Here is an 8,478-nt window from a genome sequence, read left to right as displayed (position 1 = left end):
TTTATTAGTAGTGGGCAAGCACATATGATAACAAATTTAACCCCTTTAATAAAAAAGAATGGAGGCTTGTTGTCTATAATGAGATATACCTACAAATTTTAATTTGATAGGAGAGTCCCATTTCAAGACCATGTCATGTTGAAAAAAATGTGTATTTTTCAGAACACCATATGCGCTTTGAAAGTACTTCATTTATCAGTAGGTTTAGTTTTGAGCAAGCACGTATGGTAACTATTCTAACAACTCGATATAAACAAAATGAACGGAAGCTTGTATCAGGGTAACCAAAGTTCAAAAGAAAAAAGTGTTGTGTGTGCTGGATTTCTGATGATTTAGGTCTTGGAAGACCTGAACAGGCAAGCATAGTATTGCAAGTAAGAAAATGTGAAACATTGCTAATAACTTGCCTCATATACATGACAGTTTTAGGTCATACAAGCAGCGGGTTACAAGAAAAACAGTCTATATGTGATGAACCAAGCCTAAGTCAAATAGGTAATGCCAGTATAACCAAATTCATTACAATAGATGGATTTCAGTCCTAACACTGGAATGTAAATAAGCATAACAGAAGTGAATCATAGAATGTGGTTTATACAAAGCACGATAGTCTTCCTGTGAGTACAACTTCTACCACACATAGCCTGTAAACAAAAGAAAAGATAACCATGAGTTATTTGTACTTATAATAGAGCAACATCACGACAGTTCTAGTTATCCGCGATGTTACGTTGCATATATATGAGAAGCATTGCATGTACCTAGCTAGAACAAATCAGCCCATAGCATTTTTCAGACTCATTTCGTGTCCTCGGTTTCTCAATGCTGCTCTAACTGTAGCATCTTATCTCTGTTTTCACCGTGGGTATCATGAATCCTTTTGCTTGCATAGCAGCAGGGTCTTCCAACATGGTCTCATGTAACATCCATACGGCTGTTTTATCTCCAAAAGATGATATTGCTGTATGCAAATAAACAGTCAACCACATCATGCAACTGTCACATTTTGCTTCGATACTCAGCCACTAGTAGGCCAGAAGTTTGTAGAAGAATATCCAACATCATCATGTGAGGTATTTTCACCATCGGTGGAGCACCCTGTAGGTTTTAATGACATGCCGCAAATTTGCAGAATTTATAGGGAAACCTAAGACATTTTAGAAATTACTTCATACCCAAGACATAGAACAATTGGCATGCCATCCTCAAACGATATTCTTTGTAGTCACAATAAAAGCTATCCAGTGTGGAGAAATAGGTATGCTGATTTATAAGACGCTCGCCACAAAATTTGATTATTAGTAGATGATGCAGGACCCAGGGAAAGCTGATTACACATTTGTTGACTGTCTATTGACCTGTGTTGTGATGATAGCATAGAATGACAATCAGAGTAATTGCTTAGCACTATTATTAGGTCTCAGGCTTCTCCTAGGTGTGTACCTATTTCTGAAACGTACATAGGCTAGAGAGGGAATCCATGATAGAACGAATATAAAAAGTTATAGTCTCCTTTGTCCGAACTTCAAAGTAAATTAGTTAAAGAAGGATTCGGAGAGCACCTACTAATAAGCAATTGCATCTATCATGGTAAATAAGCACATCACATAAGGGACATCCAACATCTGTTTTTATAAGCTGCAATCATAGAACTGATTCTCATCCATCATCATCAAATTGAAAGAGAAATTACCTGTTAGTCGCTGGACAACCGCCGAGGTTGTATCATGGGGTCTGAGCAAGAAAGGAGGCAAAGGATCCATGTATGGTTTCGTCTCGTCTACAGGAAGACATATATAGTAAGAAATGATACAGCTGAATATATATATAGAAGGCCCACTATTTGATCCACCTGAAGCTTGTAATGAGCCTGCAGGCATCATCCAGACATATGTATAGTAAGCAATGATATAAGTTTATCACAATATCTCAAGTAACAAAGAACTGGTGAACCGACGATTTAATGAAAAATCCTTGAATGTGAAGATCCAAACAGTAATAGCAAGTTAAAGATCAAGTTGGACAGGGTGACGTCCAATTGGCATCACCCTTTTTATAAAAGTCAAAAAGATCTTAATGGCCTCGTGACTGAATAAGATGTGTAGATGGAGAAACCATGCGTATGAAGCTGCTCAGTACAACTTAACTGAATTCACTGACTTGAGGTAACAATGAAGAAAGAAGAAAACATTCATAAAATGCAGATTCTCACTTCTTTGAACATATTGCACGACTCGGCATCTTCTTGTAGGAAAGAACAAAGCAAATAAAGAACGATAAAATAAGAACAAAGCAATGAACAAAGCATCAAGGAATCAGTAGAACAATTTCAGCTCACCCATGCCGCGCCACCCCGTGGTTGACCTTCATGTTCAAATAACCAAGTATATCACATCATTTCTGGTTCATATACCCCTGGAAAACACAATGACATCAGTTAATGGCGTACACATATTTAAAAAAACTATGAGCATATTTTCACTAACAATACACACACCAACACCAAAATCAGAAGAAACAAAATTGAGAATATGGCAAGTGAACTTGGCACCCGATAAATTTGACAGGCCAATGTATGACAACTTGTCATGTCCATATGGCAAAAAGCGATACTTGACACAAATTAATTTATCTGTAAAAATGACATAAGGAATGTACTCAATAAGCATGCTAAGATACAGTCAAGCGTCGAATGGGTTACTTCAATTCTGATATAGCAATTACACAAAAAATATAGTTCATAACAGCATGACAAGTGAGGTGAAAGCATTGATATATCTGAACACTTCATCATTTTACTGAAAATTAATATTTGTATGCCTTTTCTACTTGTGAAATATTTGTATTGTTTGACCATGATGTATTTTGTCTAAGTAGACGATGATATACTGAACTTACTGAGACATCTAACTAAGGAATATACAGGGACAGATAACAACATTACCGCTGCAATGCGCATGTACTGCATTTAGACAACAAGTGCCGATCATCAGTCCCAACACTGAAGATTCATTTCATTTTATCATCATTTTATCTAGAATAGATAAATGCAACAAATGATAGGAGTTGGGCATCGAATGGCGCCAAATGGCACAATGTCCATGTCAAACCAAGAGTAATTGAAAATAAATGCTTGGCAATTTGGCAATACCAACGATCCTTTTAGTAATGAAAATTGAAGGTTCAAACTATGCAATAGAGTTTTCAAAATGCGATCGTAAATTCTCTCTATACAATTTTCTGTGTTAGCTCAAAGTTAAAAAGGCCTATACTGATTTGATATATATATATATACCCCTTCAATTAAAATAAGTAAGCTTGTTCTGTACAATAAGATGTAGATGCACATTTTAATTCAGTACCTCGCGTTGGTAATATATTTATTTTTCACTAAGCTTTTGATTGATATCTTATTAAGGCGCAATGCCCAAATTCAATCCTGGAGTATTCTGAAACAGTTTGTGTTTCTTTAATATCTTTGCAGTTTTAGAAATTTAGGTGCTTGGTAAGAATTAGCTAAAAGCCCCCATTCGGACAGTTAGGAGAGGATGCTGCAATTTCCAAACTAAGTATAAATAGATATGTGATACACATGAAATAAATCATTATATCTCAGACCACACTAAAGTAGAACGAATCAAAGGTATGGACATAATAAAACTAAACTTCAGTTAAACAAATATGCATCAACACAGTAGCCATTCAGTTCATAGTTTACAGGGGAAAGGAATAAACAACTGCATTGCTTGCCGGTTCGCTAGTGTTGTACAATGACAAATGCCAATACCTTGTTCTCCAGGAACAGCAGCATGGTGGGGTCGGATGCACTCATCATCACTTCATGTGTGCGGAGCTCCCCAAGCCACACCCGTGGTCACCTCTCTTGCCGCCTATCCAACTCGTTGCACCATGCTCCGTGCTCACCGGCACTATCCGTCGACCCGCTTTGGTCGAGGCACCACCAGGATGCTCGATTTCGCACGGGTCTCCGTTTCCTTGTCTAAATCCCGTCCAGAAGCTTCCCTACAGAGAAAGAAAGAGCATCACTGCTGTAGCTACCCAGGGTACTATAAATAGATGGATGGAAGCAAGACTAAAAATAAAAATAATAGAGCAGATAGTTTATTTAGTATAGCACTTTTCTTTTTCTTTTTGAAGGATTTAGAACGGCAATTAGGACCAATAGAACTCCATTTTGCCGATCAGGTGTTTGAGCTGATATACCAAGTTAAACTATCCATGTTTAGGGTCATCCCATCAGGGCATTTGAAAAACTGCTATGAAGAAGAGTTAACTTCTTTAATCAACCCTGTAGAGCGATGTATTTATCAAGGAACGGAACAACATTCAGAGCTGTATGAATATGCAGAAAACTACACAAATACACAAGCAATCAAGTTGTTGTAAAGCAAAACTCGGATTGGGAAAGACAACTTCAATGATTCAGTGAAGTTACAGGACTTTAGTTACCTACCCAAAAGAGTGAATTAATATGCAGTATAAAGACAAACTTATGGATAGGAAGGCCCATCCCGAAAATCCTACACTTGAAAGGAGGGAAACACATCAAGCAAAGGAACAAAAATCTCCTTTATAAAGGGGACAGGAGATCCAGGACAAATCGATTCCTTTCTTGACAAACTAAGAATGGCAAAAAAAATCTTTCTATGACTCTAGTCAGGTCAGAGAGCATCTCCTGAGCAGGAACAATAATCCCATTTGTAGTAACTTATCCGAGGCACACAACAAATTTAAAAGCTTAGAAAAATCTATATGGGAGCCTAGCTAGATCTGAGGATCTGGTTGACAGAAATAAACAAAAAAATTGCTCATAGACTGGAACCAACAGCACAACCGGAAGTGTGAAGAAGCTCACCCAACAACACAACCGGAGCATAGACTGGGCCCTATCACCCTGCATTCCCGGAGCCACCGCTAGCACGCTCGTTTTCGCCGGGGTCTCCTAGTCTCCCTCCAAATCTCAATCGCCGGTTGAGCACCACGTAAGGACGAGCCCTCCCTGCAGAAAGAGATAAGATGGAGATCAGCAATGGAGGGAGGCGATGGCGGAGCTGCACACGGGTGGCGGTGCCCTCTTCTATACCTTGCGCTGTCGGCCGCTTCCTTGGTGAGGACAACCTCGGCAGCTCCTGGAGTCCAACCGTCGCCACCGCCCAGGATGCCGGTCCCGTCGCCCTTCCCTGCAGCCGGGCGAGCTATCTCCCAAAGCCGACGCCATTTGCATCTTCCTCCTTCGTGGGGGAGTAGAGAAGCAAGGAAGGAGGATGAGAAGCTCGGGGTGGAACGAAGATGGCCGCCTGCACGGACAGAGACAGAGTATGGAGGAGTTAGCGTATGAAAGGGGGCTAGGGTTGGTGGCGGCTGACCAGGGAGAGAGATCGAGGAGGGAGGTAGGGCGGAGGGGTGCGGGCTACGCCTGCCCCCACGCTCCCGTAGACGGCGTGATGCGCACGCGCCGCGCGGGGAGAGGGCGAACCCGCACCTGGAATCCGCTCGCCCAGCCCCGTCTCAGCCTCTAGCTTGAGCTCTGACCCACCAATGCTAGATTCGACCCACAAGTAGCAACGGTGGTGGAGGGGAGTAGCAGGCAGCGGCGGTGCCGAGCGAGGATGAGGGAGGGGCTGTGGGGAACGAAGCGTGCACAGCACACCGGCAGCGGTATGGCGCCACGAACGGAGGCTTCCTCCCGCCGGCGTGGTTGTAGGGTAGAGAGGAGGGAGGCACAACAGCGGCGGCGGCTAACGAGGATGGAGGAGGACGTAGTGTGGGATGTAAGGCTAGGGTTTGTCCCGTGGGGGATGGGGCCTGAGGAGACGGGGGATTGTGCCCTGCACTCGAAAACAGGCAACCCAGCCAACCAGTGTGCCGCGCGAGCCCACCCGTCATTGGACAATGAAAACGGCCGTGAGGTGAAAATTAGTTTTAACCGCTGTGAAGATTCGATGACTCAAACGCGCCAGAATACAAATCTGACGGCCAATGAAGCTTCAAATCGGAGAAGTCTTGTGAGAGCGAGTTGGCTAGTTTCTGTTTTGTTTTAAATTTTTCTATTTTTGTAAATATTCCAAAACGGAGAAATATTGCCTTAAAAACTATTTTGGAGTCGGTTTACTTACCGTACCACATACCTATTCTTTTTCGGAGTCTGAAACGTTTCGGAAAGTGTCCCTTATGTATTCCTCCGAGGTTTCAATAACATTGGTTTCAATATTTATAGGATTACCTGAGATATAATGTTTGATTCTTTGACCGTTCACCACCTTCTGATTTGTGCCTTCGAAGTTGTTGATTTTTATGGCGCCGGAACGATAGACCTCCTTGATAACGTAAGGACATTCCCATTTAGAGAGAAGTTTTCCTGCAAAAAATATTAAACGAGAGTTGTATAGCAATACATAGTCACCTACATTAAATTCACGCTTTTGTATCCTTTTATCATGTCATCTTTTAACTTTTTCTTTAAACAACTTGGCATTTTCGTACGCTTGGATTCTCCATTCATCGAGTGAGCTAATATCAAATAACCTCTTCTCATCGGCAAGTTTAAAATCATAATTGAGCTCTTTAATAGCCCAATATGCCTTGTGTTCTAGTTCAAGAGGTAAGTGACATGTTTTTTCATAAACCATTTTATATGGAGACATACTCATAGGATTTTTATATGCAGTTCTATAGTCCCATAATGCATCATCAAGTTTCTTGGACCAATTCTTTCTAGATCTATTAACAGTTTTTTTGTAAAATTAATTTGAGCTCTCTATTACTCAATACTATTTGACCACTAGACTGTGGGTGATAAGGAGATGTAATTCTATGATTAACATCATATTTAGCAAGCCTTTTACGGAAAACACCATGAATAAAATGTGAACCACCATCAGTCATTAAATATCTAGGGACTCCAAATCTTGAAAAAATAACTTCTTTAAGCATTTTAATAGAAGTGTTATGATCAACACTACTAGGTGGAATAGCTTCTACCCACTTAGTAACGTAATCAACAACAACTAAAATATGTGTATATCCATTAGAGGAAGGAAAGGGTCCCATATAGTCAAAGCCCCAAACATCAAATGGTTCAATAACAAGTGAATAATTCATAGGCATTTCTTGACGTCTACTAATATTACCAATTCTTTAACATTCCTCACAAGATAAGACAAATTTACGGGCATCCTTGAAGAGAGTAGACCAATAAAAACCAGATTGCAATACCTTATGTGCAGTTCTATATCTAGCATGTTGTCCTCCATAAGCTTCAGAGTGACACTTGCGTAGGATATGTTCCTGTTCATGCTCAGGTACACAACATCTAATAACACCATTTACTCCTTCTTTATAAAGATGTGGGTCATCCCAAAAGTAATGCCTCAAATCATAGAAGAACTTTTTTTTGCTGGTATGTGAAACTAGGTGGTATAAACTTAGCAACAATGTAATTAGCATAATCAGTATACCATGGAGCAGTATGAGAAGCATTTATGACATTTAATTGCTCATCAGGAAAGCTATCATCAAGCACATTTTCTAACCTAGACAAGTTGTCTGCAACGGGGTTCTCAGCTCCCTTTTCTATCAGCAATATGTAAGTCAAATTCTTGTAGCAAGAGAACCCATCTAATAAGTCTAGGTTTAGCATCTTTCTTTTCCATAAAATATTTAATAGCAGCATGATCAGTATGAATAGTTACTTTAGAATCAACAATATAAGGTCTGAACTTATCACAAGCAAATACAACTGCTAAGAATTCTTTTTCAGTAGTAGCATAATTTCTTTGAGCATTGTCTAGAGTTTTACTAGCATATTGAATAACGTTTAATTTCTTATCAACTCTTTGCCCTAGAACAACACCTACATCATAATCACTATCATCACACATAATTTCAAAAGATAAATTCCAATCGGGTGGCTGAACAATAGGTGCAGAGATCAATGCTTTCTTAAGTATTTCAAATGCTTCTACACAATCATCATCAAAAACAAATGGTATATATTTTTGTAATAAATTAGTCAGAGGCCGAGAAATTTTTGAGAAGTCCTTAATGAACCTCATATAAAATCCGGCATGACCAAGGAAACTTTTTATACCTTTGATGTCCTTGAGACATGGCATCTTCTCAATAGCATCAACCTTGGCTTTATCAACCTCAATACCTCTTTCAGAAACTTTGTGTGCCAAGACAATACCTTCATTAACCATAAAATGGCACTTTTTCCAATTCAAGACAAGATTAGTTTCTTCACATCTCTGCAAAACTCGATCAAGGTTGCTCAAGCAATCATTAAAAGAAGATCCATAGACGGAGAAATCGTCCATGAAAACCTCACAAATCTTCTCATAAAAATCAGAGAATATAGCCATCATGCATCTTTGAAAAGTAGCAGGTGCATTACATAGACCAAAAGACATACGTCTGTAAGCAAAAGTACCAAAAGGACAACTAAAAATAGTATTT

At 39.7% G+C, this 8,478-nt stretch overlaps 1 long non-coding RNA gene across 8 annotated transcripts; it reads right to left on the bottom strand.

The window, feature by feature from the left end:
- Nucleotides 1-375: 375 nt before the first annotated feature.
- LOC125513106 lies at nt 376-5,840 on the bottom strand. 8 transcript variants are annotated; one of them, XR_007285684.1, is made up of 8 exons: nt 5,105-5,837; nt 4,877-5,020; nt 3,788-4,023; nt 2,339-2,415; nt 1,853-1,870; nt 1,694-1,780; nt 762-961; nt 376-644 (listed from the first exon to the last, which is right to left on the bottom strand). It is a non-coding gene; the product is annotated as an uncharacterized LOC125513106 (long non-coding RNA). The 8 variants fall into 8 exon arrangements; XR_007285683.1 differs by having other exon boundaries at nt 1,853-2,415; nt 5,105-5,840; XR_007285681.1 differs by having other exon boundaries at nt 1,694-2,241; nt 5,105-5,840.
- Nucleotides 5,841-8,478: the final 2,638 nt, after the last annotated feature.

Source organism: Triticum urartu, chromosome 6 (genome assembly GCF_003073215.2).
Source record: "Triticum urartu cultivar G1812 chromosome 6, Tu2.1, whole genome shotgun sequence".
In the NCBI taxonomy this organism is placed as follows: Eukaryota; Viridiplantae; Streptophyta; class Magnoliopsida; order Poales; family Poaceae; genus Triticum; species Triticum urartu.
The sequence above is the reverse complement of the archived record's forward strand: the minus strand, read 5'-3'. Positions and strand labels throughout refer to the sequence as shown.